The sequence below is a fragment of the Rhinolophus hipposideros genome (genome assembly GCF_964194185.1).
Source record: "Rhinolophus hipposideros genome assembly, chromosome: 2".
In the NCBI taxonomy this organism is placed as follows: domain Eukaryota; kingdom Metazoa; phylum Chordata; class Mammalia; order Chiroptera; family Rhinolophidae; genus Rhinolophus; species Rhinolophus hipposideros.
In genome coordinates, this window is record NC_138048.1 from 108,491,082 (window position 1) to 108,506,957 (window position 15,876).

Genomic DNA, 15,876 nt, shown 5'->3' on the forward strand with positions numbered 1-15,876 from the left:
CTAGAAGGTTCCGTGACGGCGGGTATGCTCTATGTCTGCACTGTCAATGATAGGCTAGAAGGTTCCGTGATGGCGCGGGTACGCTCTATGTCTGCACTGTCCAGTGATAGTCTGGAAGGTTCCGTGATGGCGGGTATGCTCTATGTCTGCACTGTCCAATGATAGGGTGGCTACTGGCACATGGCTAGTGAGCATTGAAATGCGGCTAGTATGATGAAGGCACCGAGTTTTATTTTATTTTAATTAATTTAGATTTAAACTTAGGTAGCCACACGTGGCCAGTGGCCCCTGGATTGGACAACACAAGTGTGTATGCATTTAAGTTCAGGGGATGGGCCCCTGGCGGAGTGGCATATTTGGATTCATTAATAAGTACAGAGTTAACACGTATAAATATGTGTGGAACCCTGGCACAGGTGTTTTCCTGGGGGTGGATAGCCCATCATTTTGTCAGATTCCCAAAGGGGTCTTAGCCTCCAAAGTTAAGAGGACCCCTAGGTCCTCCAGGGTCCTGGATATTGCCTGATAGTTAAGACCCCTGCTTTGCTTTTGTTTTGGGAGGCAGTAAAAGTTATGCCCAGAAACTGAGTCTGTTTCAGGCAAGGGGCGTTGAAGGAATAAAGTGCAAATTTCATGTCAGGTGTACCCTTTTATAGGAGGAAATGCTCAGGGAGTCAGCGACCAACCAGAAGCTGATTTCCAGCTGCCAGCGCAAAAGTCCCCTGTTGGTAGAGCACGTTGCTAGGGAACAAAGACGCCAGTGTTGGTAAGTAGCTGATCTCTTTCACGGGGCTCCTATGTGGTTTATCAGCACTGTCCAGGAGCAATGCCCCAAAGGTCTTCGGAGAGTTTTTAGATTACTAGGGAGGGGTCCCTTCACCCAAACCGAAACTTGCCAATGGCCCTCACAGACTCACAGTATTTACAGTGGCAATGTCCCCTGGCCATAGTGGCTTCTCCACTTGCTCTTATCAATGGACCCCCAGCGGGGGCCCCCAGCAGCTGGGCTGCTGACTGCTTATCAATGACAACAGATGTAGAATGAGGACATCTTACTTTATACTTGTATCAAAGCAATGTTTTTTGGTTCTTGTCATAAATAAGAGGATTAAAACACCTTCACTTAAGTCATAGACAAGTGGCTTTGAAATCATATTAAACCTACACACAACAAACTCCAAGAATTGAGGGAGCATATCAAGGGCCAGAGCCCCTCGGGGCAGCAGCATGTGGGGCTGCAGCAGGATTCCCCAGAGGAGACTGGACAATGCCATCTGGAGGAAGAGAGCCGGATTCGGGAAGCCCAGGGAGCAGACAGTCTCAACAGTAGCGGTCACAGCAGAGAGGGCAGCAAGATGTGGCTGAGAAATGGGCCACAGGGCAGGACCAGGCTCACCTTGGGCAGGATGGGGCCGTATGCTGAGGGCCAGCATTGGGATGAATTCACCTGTTAGAACAGCATCTCTTGACAACACAGCATCCCCCACCTGTGGAAGTGCCGGGTCAGCAAGCAAGAAACATCTCTTAGGAAGAGCCGGGATTCTGAGGTGAGACCAGATAAGTGACAAGACAGAAGCCAGCCCTGCAGGTGGTATCATGTCTGGAGGGTACAGCATCAGGACATGGTCCAGGGAGGATGACTGCTGAAGAATTGGAAGCTGAAAATCGTGTGTCAGCTGTGGCGTCCCTGGGAGCAGTGGCAGAAAGCAGGGATGAATCTATGTATGGGACCTGAACTGAGGTCCACCAGAAGGAATTAATGTGGTTACTAGAGCCAGGCCCACTAGAATCATTCCTCCATCTGTACACCCATCCATCCATCCATCCATCCATCCATCATCCATCTGTCCACCATCCACCCATCCATCTATCCATCATCCATCAACCATCCATCCATCCATCCATCCACCCACCTACCCAGCCAACCACCCATCCATCTATCCATCAACCCATCCATCATCTATCCATCCATCCATCCATCCATCCATCCATCCATCCATCCATCATCCATTCCACCCATCCATCATCCAATCCATCCATCCATCCATCAATCATCCAGTCCATTCATCCATCCACCCATCCATCCATCCATCCATCCATCCATCCATCCATCCATCCATCCATCATCCATTCCACCCATCCATCATCCAATCCATCCATCCATCCATCAATCATCCAGTCCATTCATCCATCCACCCATCCATCCATCCATCTATCCATCCATCCATCCATCCATCCATCCACCCATCCATCCATCCATCCATCCAATCCATCCATCCATCATCCAGTCCATCCATCCTTCCATCCATCCATCCATCCATCCATCCATCCATCCATCCATCCATCCTTTCATCCATCCATCAAGCATCCATCATCCATCATTTAATCCATCCATCCATCATCCAGTCCATCCATCATCCATCATCCAATCCATCCATCTATCATCCATCCATCCACCATCCACCCATCCATCTATCCATCATTCATCAACCATCCATCCATCCATCCATCCATCCATCCATCATCCAATCCATCCATCCATCATCCAATCCATCCATTAATCATCCATCATCCATCCATCCATCCATCCATCCATCCATCCATCCATCCATCCATCCATCTATCCATCCATTCATCCATTCGTTATTTTGGGGGCATATCTGATATGCCAGACTGAGGCAGGTGCACAGACACAAACTGGGAAGACAGGTCTCTGCTTAGAAGTCTGCCAGCCACCTTGAGGAAATGTGCCTCCAGCTGATCTCATTTTCTCATCTTACCTCCAGACCTCCTGCTCCAGCATTTAGTGAATATCAGTCATCCATACCATCTGCCCATGTGGGTTGTCCTTGGGTTTCTGACTCTCTTACTCACATACATTCTAATTCCTGGCTTCTCTCAACCATCTCTGCGTCCTTCCCGCTCTGGGCCTGGCCTTGAGGCCCTGCATCCCTGCAGCAGTCCTTGCACTATTGTCTGAGCTCAGGCTGCTGTAACAAAACACCACAGACTGGGTGGCTTGTAAACAACAGACATTTATTTTTCACAATCCTGGTGGCTGGAAGTCCCAGATCAAGGTGCTGGCAGGTCTGCTGTCTGCTTCCTGATTCATAGGCAGCTGTCTTCTCGTGTGTCATCACCTGGAGAAAGGAGCAATGCCCCTCCGGGGTCTCTTACAAGGGCACTAACCCCATTCACGAGGCCTCTGCCCTCATGACCTACTCATCTCCCAAAGGCCTACCTCCAACACCACCACACTGGGAGGTAGAATTTAACACATACATTTTCGGGGGACCGTAAGCATTCAGTTTATAGCACTTGGTTATGAACTCTGGACTCAATTTCTATTTGTTAATGGGATCAGTAGTAGTGGTTGGAGAGTGGTGCAGAGCTTGGTACTTAGTAGGTGCTCACTAAACGATAGCTGCTTTCATTGTTCAACTGCACCCTAACTGGATGTTCACATCTCTCTCCTATTAGACTGTGGGGTCTTTGAAGAGCCTGGTTTTATCTTTTCTTTGATTCTCTGGTAGAAAAGACCCACAGTCCCTTATCTATAATTTGGAAATGCAAAATATCTCTGAAAACGGAAAGGTTTTTTTCTATAAGTTTGGTGCCAAGATTCCAGTTGCTGTAAAATGCGACCTGACCTGAGGTGTTGTGTCCAAGGGCTCCCAATGGTACAGGCACCTCTGCTGGTCGCCTACAATGTGTGTGGTTTAACTTCTAAAATTTATTTTTCCATCTGTGACTTTGGGTTCAATTGCACTACGAATGCACCAAACATAGTTAAAGACACCCCATGGCTTGCTGTGACTGAGGCACATTGAAACTGTCCTCAGTAAGAGTGGAAAGTCAGTGAACTTGGAAACACCGTGACACATGACTCAGGAAATCAAACAAGCAGTTGAAGTTTTACTGTATTGGTGATGAGCACGACCCATTGGAAAATGGAAAACGCTGCTGGGGGAGAGGAAAAAGGAGCTGCCCCCCAGGATTGAGTGGTCTTGGTGGTGAACACGCTGGCACATGCCAAGGAGTCGTTTGTTGGTCCTGAAACAGCTCACAGCTCAGGTATAGCAGGAAGGACTGATCTTTTTTTTTTAGGGCAACACTTTAGGAAGCAATATTATTTATTCTCAGGTTTTAATTATCCATACATTTAAAAAAGATTTTTATTAAAATATGGCTAGCATACAATATTAGTTTCAGGGGTCCATACAATAGTTATTCAACACATGTAACTAAAGAAGTGATCACCATGAGAAGTCCAGCAGCCATCTGACACTGTACCAGCCGTCACAATATTGTTGACTATATTCCCCGTGCTGTACATTACATCCCCATGACTTGTTTTATATCTGGAACTTTGAACCTCTTATTCTTTATCTCACCTCCCCTTTTAATTTTTCAATTATAGTTGACATTCAATATTATTTTATATTAATTTCAGGTGTACAGTATAATGGTTAGACATTATATAATTTAAGACGTGATCCCCTGGCTAGTACCCACCTGGCACTAGACACAGTTACTACCATGTTATTGACCATATTCCCTGTGCTTTACATTCACATGACTATGTTGTAACTACCAATTTGTATTAATGACTTCACCTTTTCACTCTGTCCCCCAACTCCCTCCCTCTGTCACCCCAATAGATCTAGTCCCCATCTGACATCATAGTTATTACAATTTCATTGACTATATTCTTTATGCTGTACCCTACATCCCCATGTAATGACGAGCGGGGGGGAAAACGGGGTGGGACACACGCTAGAGTGGAGCTCTAATGAATTTATTTGGCAATATGTAATCTATTTAGCAATATGCAATAGTAAAAGGCAATTAATAGAATGTGCTAATGACAAAAAGTAAAGGTGGTTAAGGCTAAACTATATACATTGATAACGTCATGTCAAAGGAGTACACATACGTATAAGTTTAAGAGATCCCAACACATGTTTACTATTGATCAAAAGTCACTTGGCTAAATATACAAATAACATCAGTAAGGAGGATCCAAAAGCAGTAATAAGCTTTATAGGATAGTAACTATTACAGTAAATGCCAAAAGCTCACAAAAATGTGGACGGGGGTGGGGGGAGCAGCTCTGGAAAAGTCATAAAGCAAAACCTTACCAGGTCTGTAGCTGAGAGACACTCAGGCGTCTCCCACCGCTGCTCGCTAGTTCCCAAGAATGCTGCTGCTGTTGTTGTTAGAAGTTAGGAAGTCTTTTGATAACTGCAAACTGCATATAAGTTCCCAAAGATGCTAGAATGATGACAATTCACCAATGAAAGTCTCTACTGTCCATTGAGACAAGTTCTGATCTCTTACTCTGAAACAATCCAATCCTGAAAAGCAGTTCTGAAACAGTAAATCTTCTGAATAGCATCGTCTTGAAACAGCAATCAATCAATCAATCCACCTGAGGTTTGTCTTATATATCTCTTTAGATGCACCCCAGAGCCAAGTTTTTTTGTGTTCCTGCCTCCCCTCTCAAAGAATAGCCAGTTCTGGGAGGGTCCAGCAGTCAATGATAAAAATAAAAAGAAAATATATCCGGCTGAAGGGCTAGTTCATCCGGACAAGCAATATCTACTGTTCTTGCTTGGGACCATCAGCCCAAGTTCCTCCAAAGCCTGGCAACGTGCCTGTCACGTCGTCCTGATATAACTTAGCTACTTCTTCACTTTACCTGCTGATGTGGGCGAAACAGACAGAACAAAGAGGCAATTCTCTCAATCCCTGATCAAGAATTCCTTTAACCCTAAGTTAACCATCACCTCACAGCACAGACAGAACAGCAAACCTCATCTCATGTCTCCCCTGCTCGGGAGAATGAAACCAGAGGGGGAATTTACTCAACCCCTGATCACAGCACAGAAATCACCTCACATACAGGAACAGACAAAAGCTAACAGACAAAAGCTCACATCAACCAATGAGGGCAAATTTTCTTCAACGTCTTCCTTACACTCCACAACTACTTTGTAACAACCAGTTTGTACTTCTTAACCTTTCCCCTTTCACCCATTCCCAGCCCCCTCCTGTCTGGTAACCATCAAAATGTTATCTGTTTCTGTGAGTTTGTTTCTGTTTTGTTTGTTTGTTTTTTCTTTAGATTCCATGTATAAGCGAAATCACATTGTATCTGTCTTTCTGTGTCTGACACCCCACTCAGCACAACACCTTCCAGGTCCATCCATGCCGCTGCAGATGGTAAGAACCCATTCCCTTCCCTGGCCGAGCAATATTCCCCTGTACATATGTACCAGCTCCTCTTTATCCATTCGGGGACACCCAGGCTGCCTCCACATCCTGGTCATTGCAAACAGTGCTGCAGTGAACATAAGGGTGCACACGGCCCCTCGAAGTAGCGTTTTGGGTTTCCTCAGATAAATACCCAGAAGTGGGATTACTGGGTCTCTTGTCTCTTGTTATAGCCTTTGTTTTAAAGTTTATTTTGTCTGGTATAAGTATTGCTACCACAGCTTTTTTTGTTTGTTGTCAATTTTCATGAAACATCTTTTCTCCATTGCTTTACTTTTAGTCTTTGTGTGTCTTTTGATCTGAAGTGAGTCTCTTGTAGGCAGCATATGTTAAAGTCTTGTTTTCTTATCATTCAGCCACTCTATGTTTTCGATTGGAGCATTTAATCCATTTACATTGAAAGTAATTGTTGATAGATATGTAGTTGTTGCCATTTTATTAGTCATATTTTTTATTATTTATTTTTTGTCTTAAAGAAGTCTCTCTAACATTCCTTGTAATACTGGGTTGGTCGTGATGAACTCCTTTAGCTTTTTCTTGTCTGGAAGCTCTTTATATGTCCTTTGATTCTAAATGATAGCTTTGCTGGGTAGAGTAATCTTGGTTGTAGGTCCTTGCTTTTCATCATGTTGAATATTTCCTGCCAATCTCTTCTGACCTGCAAAGTTTCTGTTGAGAAATCAGCTTATTGACTTATGGGGGCTCTATTGTAAGTAACTAACTGCTTTTCTTTTGCTGCTTCTAAGATTCTCTTTTTGTCTTTAACGTTTGGCATTTTAATTGTGATGTGTCTTGGTGTGGGCCTGTTTGAGTTCATGTTGTTTGGGACTCTCTGCACTTCCTGGGCTTGCATATCTATTTCCTCTGCCAGTTTAGGGAAATTTTCAGTCACTATTTCTTCAAATAGGATTTTAATTCCTTGCTCTCTCTCTTCTCCTTCTGGCACCCCTTTGATGTGAATGTTGGTATGCTTGATGTTGTCCCAGAGGCCCCTTAAACTCTCCTCATTTTCAGGGGTTCTTTTTGCTGTTAGGATTGGATGTTTTCTGCTACCTTATCTTCCAAATCACTGAGTCAATTCTCTGCTTCATCTAATACGTTGATTCCTGTAATGTATTCTTCATTTCAATTATTGTGTTATTTATTTCTGACTGGTTCTTTTTAAATGTTTTCTATCTCCATTTTTATGTTTCCTATCTCTTTGTTGAAGTTCTCCCTGAGATCACTGAGCGTCCTTATAACCAGTGTTTGGAACTCTGCACCTGGTAGATTGCTTGTCTCCATTTTGTTTAATTCTTTTTCTGGAGCTTTGTTCTGTTTTACTATTCGGGAAATGTTTCTTTGTCTCCCCATTTGGCTGTCTTCCTGTGTTTGTTTCTATGTATTAGGTAGGGCTGCTATGCCTCCTGGTCTTAGTAGAGTGGCCTTATGTAGTAGGTGCTGTGGGACCCAGTGGTACAGTTTCCCTGGTCACCAGAGCTGGGTGCCCCAGGTGTGTTCTTTGTTTGGGTTGTGTGTTCTCCTGCTGTAGTTGAGCCTTGATTGCTGTTTGCATCTCAGTAGGAGGGACTGACCCTCAGGCTGATTGGTTGTGAGGACTGGTCGTGACTACAGTGGAGGAGCTGTGGTGCGAGGGCTGACCCTACAGAGCAGGACTTACTTTAGCAGGGCTCTGGTTCCTGCCCAGCCTTCCCATTGGGTGTGTGGTGCTTGGAGGTGACCAGGTGATGCTTTGGCTCAGTCTGAAGCTGGCCACTGAGCCTGCCAGCCCTGGGGCCTCTTGGGAGAGGATGTGCTGCAGTCTGTGCCCTGCCTGGGGCCACCTGGCATGAGCCACAAAACAATCAAAAGATGACCACTGCCTGCACTGTGCTTGGAGGTGTCTTGAGAGGCCAAGCCATGAACCAAGGCTGGCTGCCGCTAGTGCCGGTCTTAGGGCTGCTCAGTTAAAGGCACAGGACATGCCCAAACCAGATGCTGCTTATTTGGGGTTTGTGAACCTTTGAGAGATTTTAGGAAAGTCTGCAGCATGAGCCAAGGCAGGCAGTTTGTACAAAAAAGCTTCTGGAAGTGGCTTGGGTGGGCCTGAAAGTTGGGTGGGGTGTGGTCTCAGGGAACCACTAGGGCGGGGCAGACGAAAAGTGATAGCCAGTTGGATGGAGACTCAGATATGATGTCTGTGTGTGTGTGTGTGTGTGCCCGCATCTGCACGCAGGGCAGCGGAGGGCTCAACAAAGAAACAATGGCTTCTACCAGCGCCTCTGCCTGGGAGAATGCTGCCCCTTCAGCCCTCAGCCTGCAGCCAGACAACTCAGTTCCTCTCCATGTGTACCTGGCGCCTTTCAGGCTGCTACCCCAGCACTGGAGCTCAGAGCGAGTGAGTCCATCATCAGATAAGTCTCTGCATGGGCCTTTTAAGAGAATCACCTGGGACTCCAGCCACCCTCATCTCACTCAGCCCCAATCTCTGCTGGTTATTATAACCAGAAATTATGGGACTTCGCTCCCCAGCACTGAAACCCTGGGTTGGGGAGGGTCTGGGACATCCTTACTCCTCAGTGGGATGATCTCCACAGCTGAGATATCCGTCCTGATTTTTAATGGTCACACACAGTTGTGGGACCAGCCCGTTCTGCATCTGTGCACCTCCTACCAGTCTTGAGGTGGCTTCCTCTGTATGTCCTAAGTTGTAGGGCTTCAGTTCAGCCAGACTTCAGGCAATTCTCAATGATGGTTGTTTTGTGATTTAGTTGTAATTTAGATGTGGTCATAAGAGGAGGTGAGCACAGCATTTACCTACTCCACCATCTCGACTGGAAATCCTACCCATACATTTTTAAAAGGCAAACCTGATGGCCACGCTTTCACACCATAATTCTGGGCATGAGAGAATTGAAGTCTTATTTGGTGCTAGCTCAGGTGAGTGTAGACTGTAGTGTATGCTCTTGGTTGTGGAACTTTTGCTGTCTGTGGACTACCTCTTAGCAAACCACAAAAACAAAGCAGAAGGTTGCCTGGATCACCTTGAGAGGTGTCTGTTAGCAACTACTGGCTGTTACATGCTTTCATGCTTTCTCTTTAAAGGTGAGTATGAATATTCAGAAGGTTGGCTGTGGCAATTTAAGAAGCGTCATGGTCTAAAACAATCTGAATCTCTGTGGTGGAAAAACCTCCGATCAGGAAACATCTGAAGATGATCCTGGTGGATCTTAGTCTGAAGCAGCCTTCAGTGCTGACAAGGCAGCTGGGGACTGTGCTCTGTTTCGAGAAAGGCATTAGAATGGTCGAGGACGGTGTAGGCAGGGGTTTCAAGATGCAAAGCCCAGGCTGAGTCAGGACAAAGCTGGCTGTGACTGGAAGAAGCCCCAGGTGTGAAGGGTGAATGGCCTGTCCCTGTGTCCCACGATGCAAACAAACACATGTTGGTAACCCAAGAAACGTTCTCTGCCCCGTTGGACAGTCCCTTTCATGACTTCACTGCAGAGAAGCTGAAGTGGAAGAAAACTAACATTTATCATTTCTGCCCAACTGCTCCACACATTCCGTTTCTGAATGTCTTTTGGAAAGTGTGGTTACCCTCCCTTATCCATGGTGTCAGTTATCCATGGCCAATGGTAATCTGAAAACATTAAAAGGAAAATTCCAGAAACAAACAATTCATAAATTTTCAGTTACGTACTGTTTTGAGTAATGTGATGAAATCTTGAGCCGTCCTGCTGTGCTGCGGCCAGGACGTGAATCATCCCTTCGTTCAGCGTATCCAGGTGCAGCCCAATGGCTTCCTGGAGGCCCCTTAGGTCACTGTCTGCCTCCTTGGAAGTGGCATTCACGTAGCAGCCTGTGCTAGCACCGCCAGCCCCCGTGGCTGAAGGAGACGGGGCGCCAGGCCTCTGGGTTGAGGAAGAGCGGCTGGGGCAGTCTGCGGGTGGGGATGTTTGGGGGGTGAAGACACGCAGAGAACTTATGCAAGATTCTTCCCCGGAGGAGGGTTCAGGAGCTTGGAGTCGGCTGAAAAGGGCCCTGCAGGAGCTCTGTGCTCCTCCCTGGGGCAGCAGAGGTGTCGCTGGGCCCAGGGAGACAGTTGTTGTCCACAGACTCCAGTGGCTCAGGTTCATGCAGGAGAAAAAATAAATACAGAGGGCGGTGTGACTAGACCAGGGGACAGGGGCCCTCTGAGGGGCTGTCTTCTTTCAAGAACCTTAAATAAAACCTGTCGCCAGCCAGTGCTGTCCCCACACAGATCTCTAGTAGGAGACCGAGTCCCTCGTCAGCCAGAAGGTCTTGGAAGGAGACCTGGTTTGGTCAGCAGAGAAGTCGGAGCCTCAGGGCCCCTCGGGGTTACCGTTAGGGATGGCTCTCAAACCCTATGGGCATTTTTCTGGGAAGGTCCCTGTCTCTCACAGTGGCTGGAAGGGGGCTTCCGAGACCCAGGATCTGAGCTTCTTCCAGTAAGGCGGAGTTAGGAGGGTTTCAGGGCCTCCAGCAACCCTGGGGGAGTGTGTACCGCCCTGCAGCTTAATTCTTCGTCTGCTGGGACTGAATGTGTGTCTTCAGTGCAGTCTCCCCTGGGAGCAGCCGTTGCCTGGCCCGTTAACCACTCCAGGGTCTGGACAAATGGAAGCTCTTTGCAGTCACACTTGTCTCAAAGCTTCTCCAGGTGGTTTGTTTTCTGGCTTTAAATGGATGTCCTACTTACGTTACAGGGTCACAATTTGGTCACACTGAGTTTTATTTCAGATTCTGACACCCCGTGCTCCTAAGCGTGGCTGCAGAAGTCACATGACTGCCACCACCAAAGCAGACAGATGATGCCACTTCATACCGACGCCCGCCACACAGACCCCGCCAAGCCCAGCAGACCAAGCCCAGCCGTCCCATGAGACACCAATACGGGTGGCAGCAGGGTGAAAGCGGTCCTGCTGGGGTATTGGTGAGTCTCTTAACCTTTCTTGGGTCACAGGGCCCTTTCCGATTCTGAGTAAAGGCTTTGGTCTTAGAGATGAAAGTTTGCATGACTTTCCCGGGGGTTCGTGAACGTCCTGCCCGTCTGAGGACTGTGGACCTGGCTTGAGGACCATCAGTCTGGATCTGTGTCTTTTGACATGTGGTCAGGACCCCTCAGGTTGGAACAGCCCAGGCCTCACCCCACTGAATTAGAACTGGGGAGAGAAGTTTGCAGCTTGGGGCGCACATACCTCTCCCGCTGCTCCCACTGCTTCAGCACGCTGGTCCCATGGGAGCTTCTGTGCAGACTTGCTCACTCTGTGCCCCTTAGAAAAGGGCTTTGCAGCTCCCTCCTCTCATCGAGAGGTGCGTCTGTCTTCTTGCTCCTTGAGTTAGGTATGTCCAGGAGAGTTGCTTTAAGCAGGAGAGTGTGGCAGACAGGATTGTAGGGCGGTTCAAAGCCTAGGTCCCCAGAGGACATCACACTTCCTGTCTCAGAACTACCCACGTGTGGAGGTCACCCTGCAGGCGCTCAGAGCCCATGGCTCCCATGCCGACTGCAGATATGCGAGGGTGCCCAGCTGAGCGTGGACAACCCCGGCGGGGCCAGCGTCAATGTCCGGCCCCCAGAATCGTGATCTAAAAGAAGGGTTGTTGTTTCACGATGGTCTGTTACGCAGCTTCGAATGTGACAATAGATAAGGGACACAGTGTCTGCACCATGTTTTGCTTTACAAACTGAATAAACACTAGTTCCGTCATGGTAACGATAGTTCTACCCAGTGACTGGTGTCCAGCTGACCCCTGACCGCTTGACAGCCATCTCTTAGAACTGTCAAGGAGACAATGCCACAGTGTGTGTCAGCCGGGCCAGAGCTGATGGCAGACCCATTAGCAAGTTGATGCAGCAGAGACGGATGGATGGAGAGCCAAAGGTTCCTGAGAGCTGGCCGTGCAGCACCGCCTGGTGACGTGCAGGCTTGGGCACAGCAGCCAAACGTTCTGTCCCCTGGGTGGGAATGGCCTCCTGGTAGAACCAACAGGCTGCTTTGTGCCTTTCATGCTTCTGCTGGCCAGAGTTGTTTTCCATCCCAAAGCTGGCATGATGTGGGCAAGAGTCAATTGCTCACGTGAGTGTCCCCACTGATTAAATGGGGACAACATCTGTCCCCATCTGTCCCAGGGTTTGGTTGGGATTAAGCCAGTGCAGTGCTGAGCCAGGCCTGGGCGTGTGAAAGCCGCGGGTGGGGGGGAGTACTATGCTGGGAAATGGGGGGGGCTCTGAAAAAGTCGATTCCTTCATCTGGGCCTTGGTTTGGAGGTCTGTGCATGGACGGGGCTCGTCGATTCCTGAGGTCCCTTCTCAGACTCTGTGATTTTGTGGCACAGAACACTCTGCCCTGGTGTGAGGAAAGCCGTGACCTCACTCCCTAGTGAGGTTTAAATAGAAGACAGTGTGCAGTGCCCCGGTGGCCCTGAAGCAGAGCCGGGCCTCAGGGCGCTGGACGTAGGGCCAAGGGGCTTGGACGGTCCTGCTCGCCCTCCCCTGCCAGGCTGCTCTGATGTAATGTGATGACACATGATGGGTTACCATGAACTCTCACCAGGGGCCAGTTAACCTGCTCCCAACAACAGAGTCCGGATTTGTGTTTTCTTTTATAAACACGTGCAAGGATCAGACCATGTGGTTAAATATGTAAGGAGGCTTGCGGTCTGCTCTGGGCCCCTGGGACGCCTTTATTTCCAGCAGTAAAGGCGGGCAACACATATGACTTTCCATCGTGCGCCCTATGTCTCTACCCCTTGCATTTTCACTTGAATTAATACTTTCTGTGTAGCAATACAGTCTCATGCTTCTGCGGGCTCTGTGCCAGCCCCCCCACACCCGCACCCAGATCAGGCATGTCACCCGCTTCCTACGGGTCCCAGAGACCATCTGTGAAGCTACCAGAAGCTGCATGTGTATTTGCCCTGTTCTGGCATAAATGTTAGCACGATATGCGTTGTTCCTTACCTTTTTTGTGTAATAACTTGGAAGTATTTCTTTATCACAGCATAAAAAATTTCCGCATTTTAAATTGTGGTAAAATCCAAGTAAAATGAAGCTTTCCGTTCTAACCATGTGTCAGCGCATGGTTCAGTGGCATTGGGGACACTCACACTGTCGTACAACCATCACCACCATCCATCTCCAGAACTTTGATGTCCTCACAATGAAGCTCTGCTCCAATTAGACTCTAACTCCCCATCCCCCATCCCAGCCCCGGGCCCCCATCTTCCGTCTGTCTCTGTGGATGTGACTACCCTAGTCACATATAAGTGGAATCATACAGCGTTTATCCTTTTGTGACCAGCTTACTTCACTGAGCCTCATGTCCTCCAGGGCCACCCACGTTGTGGCATGTGTCAGATGTCCTTCCTTTTTGGGGCTGAATAATTTTCCATTGTGTGTATATTCCACATTTTATTTATCCAGCATCCGTTGACAGATATCTGGGTTGTTCCACCTTTGGCTGTTTGAGTAACGCTGCCATGAACACGTGTGTGCAAATTTCCTCATTTGCTAGAGCACGGGGAAGTCAGTGCACTGCCTTCTAGAGATGACCCTTAGCTAGTAACCGGTGTTGCCGTCACAAACGCAGCTGCGCCAAGTAACCCCATGCACAGGCTACGCCACGCACGCGCGACTCCATGTTTGTAGGGTACATTTCTGCAGCTGGAACGGCTGCTTCCTCTGGAAGGTGCTTTTGTCATTCGGTAACCCTGTGTCTTTAAATCATTTCCATCTGGCAGCTGTTGGCAGCTGGTTTCAGACGAGCCAGTTCTTGTGAGTGATGGTGTGAGGGCGTGGGTGTTTACCAGGCAATCGTCAGGGACCGACTTTGCAGATTTCAGACTTTTGCAGCAACACTTGGAGCTACATCTCTGACAGAATTGTCAAAACATAAACTGGATGCAGAAATGCCCTGATTGCTGAGGGATGGACACTGGGGCCACGATTGTCTCTCCTCTGGGCAGCGGGAAAGGGCAGGCTGCCGACGATTATTACGACCCTTGAATGGAGAAAAATTCTGCCTTTCCTCAAGTGACGCGACACAGGGTTTGTTGTATAGATTTTGGGTAGCGAACAAGTAGGGAGATGGAAACCCACTTGGGGGACTTGAGGGTCCCTTGTCGTTGTCCTGCCTCTGTCCAGCACCTGCTCTTCAGCCTCTCCCAGGGCTCCAGGGACACAGGGCCCAGGGGTTGCTACTTGTAGTTCTTTTAAACACCCACCTCCTCTTCCATTGCCCAGGACTGGCCATTTCCCCGGCCTCGCTTCTGCTGGGTGGCCTCTGGCTCAGCTCAGGCGGCCAGCTGTCCCGGGCGCAGAGATGAGCTCGGAACTACCTGGTGGGCATGGTCGCTGGGGGCCATAGCCTTGCAGGGAGGCTGTGAGAGAGGCAGGTCCAGGTCCTTGCTCCCTGGTTATCAGCGGGGGTCAATGATGTGGGTTTTCACTGACAGTACAGTCTCCCCTTCCCTTCCACCTGCCAACATAAGTGTAGGGGCTGCCCTCCCACCCCAGGTGTCCAGGGCTTCCAGGTTTCAGCATGTTAGGAGGAGCTGGGAGGGCCAGGGGGCTGCCAGCAGAGCTGCTGGGGGTGAGTGGCAAAGAGATGGGGCCGCTAGGAGGCTGGCAGGGGTCCCACGCGGCAGGGCTCCTGGGCTTACAGGGAGACCTGCTCAGTCCACTGACCAGCCCCCCAGGGCAGCTCCTCACCCACCGTACTGCCTCTTGCATGGGTCCCAGGCACGCAGCCCTCTGTCCAGCACCCCAGCAAGAGTGGACGTCTCCACTCCTCCCTCCGAGGACTCCCCGGTCATCACGTAAACGACCCCAGTCACTGCACTGGAACGGTCTGTCTTCAAGCAGGTTTGCATGTGGTGATGACAAGCTGCACTTGCTTTTGTCCTTCCCTCACGAGGGCAACTTGTCACATAGGCCTGCCTGTTTGGTGGCCCCGTCACCAGGGCTCCCTGTCACTCTCAGCTGAGCCCCACAGATGTGCTGCCCATTGGCGGGCACACGGCTGACCCAGCCTGGCTGCGCTCCCTCACCAGCCACGCACCTGCTCCTACGCACCGCTTGCAGGGAAGCCATGTGACGCCTGGGCAGCGTGGGGCCAAGCTCTGTGCTGCGCTGAGCCCCGACAGGGGGTCTTTCTGTCTAACTTGCGCTGTGATGTGGGTGCTCCCCGTGAAGAACACACGTCTGTGTGTGTCACCAGGGAGGGTGTCTAGGGACGCTGACCTCTGAGTGCACAGAGGAGCAGGACCTGCTCAGAACGGGGCTGGAATGGAAGGGACCTTCCAGCTGGTGGTTTCACCCCTTGTTTTATGGATGAGGAAAGAGACCCAGAAATGGAGATGGAGCCTGCCAGCCAGCTGGCCGTGTGTGGGGCCGAGTACGGACTCAGCTGTCCTGGCAGAGCCGTCCCCTTACCGTGCGGGGCCTGCCTCTCAGGACAGCCAGTCCCGGGGAGCATGGGGGTGGTGGTGTCTGAAAGAGGACAGCAGAAGGGGCTTGTGTTCATGTCCTGGGGCTGCTGTAACAAAGTGCCGCCGCCGCGGTGGCTCAAACCACAGGCATTTGCTCCCTCACAGTTTTGGAGG

General features: G+C 49.4%; 1 protein-coding gene across 6 annotated transcripts in view; it reads left to right on the plus strand.

Annotated features, from left to right (window-relative positions):
- Positions 1-15,876, plus strand: part of CRYAA (crystallin alpha A) — a 32,251-nt gene that overhangs the window by 2,260 nt on the left and 14,115 nt on the right. For all 6 annotated transcript variants that reach the window (XM_081067398.1, XM_081067400.1, XM_081067395.1 and 3 more), the window contains exons 2-3: positions 657-766; positions 11,014-11,206. The gene's annotated coding sequence lies outside the window, so the exon portion shown is untranslated. The remainder of the gene's footprint in view (positions 1-656; positions 767-11,013; positions 11,207-15,876) is intronic.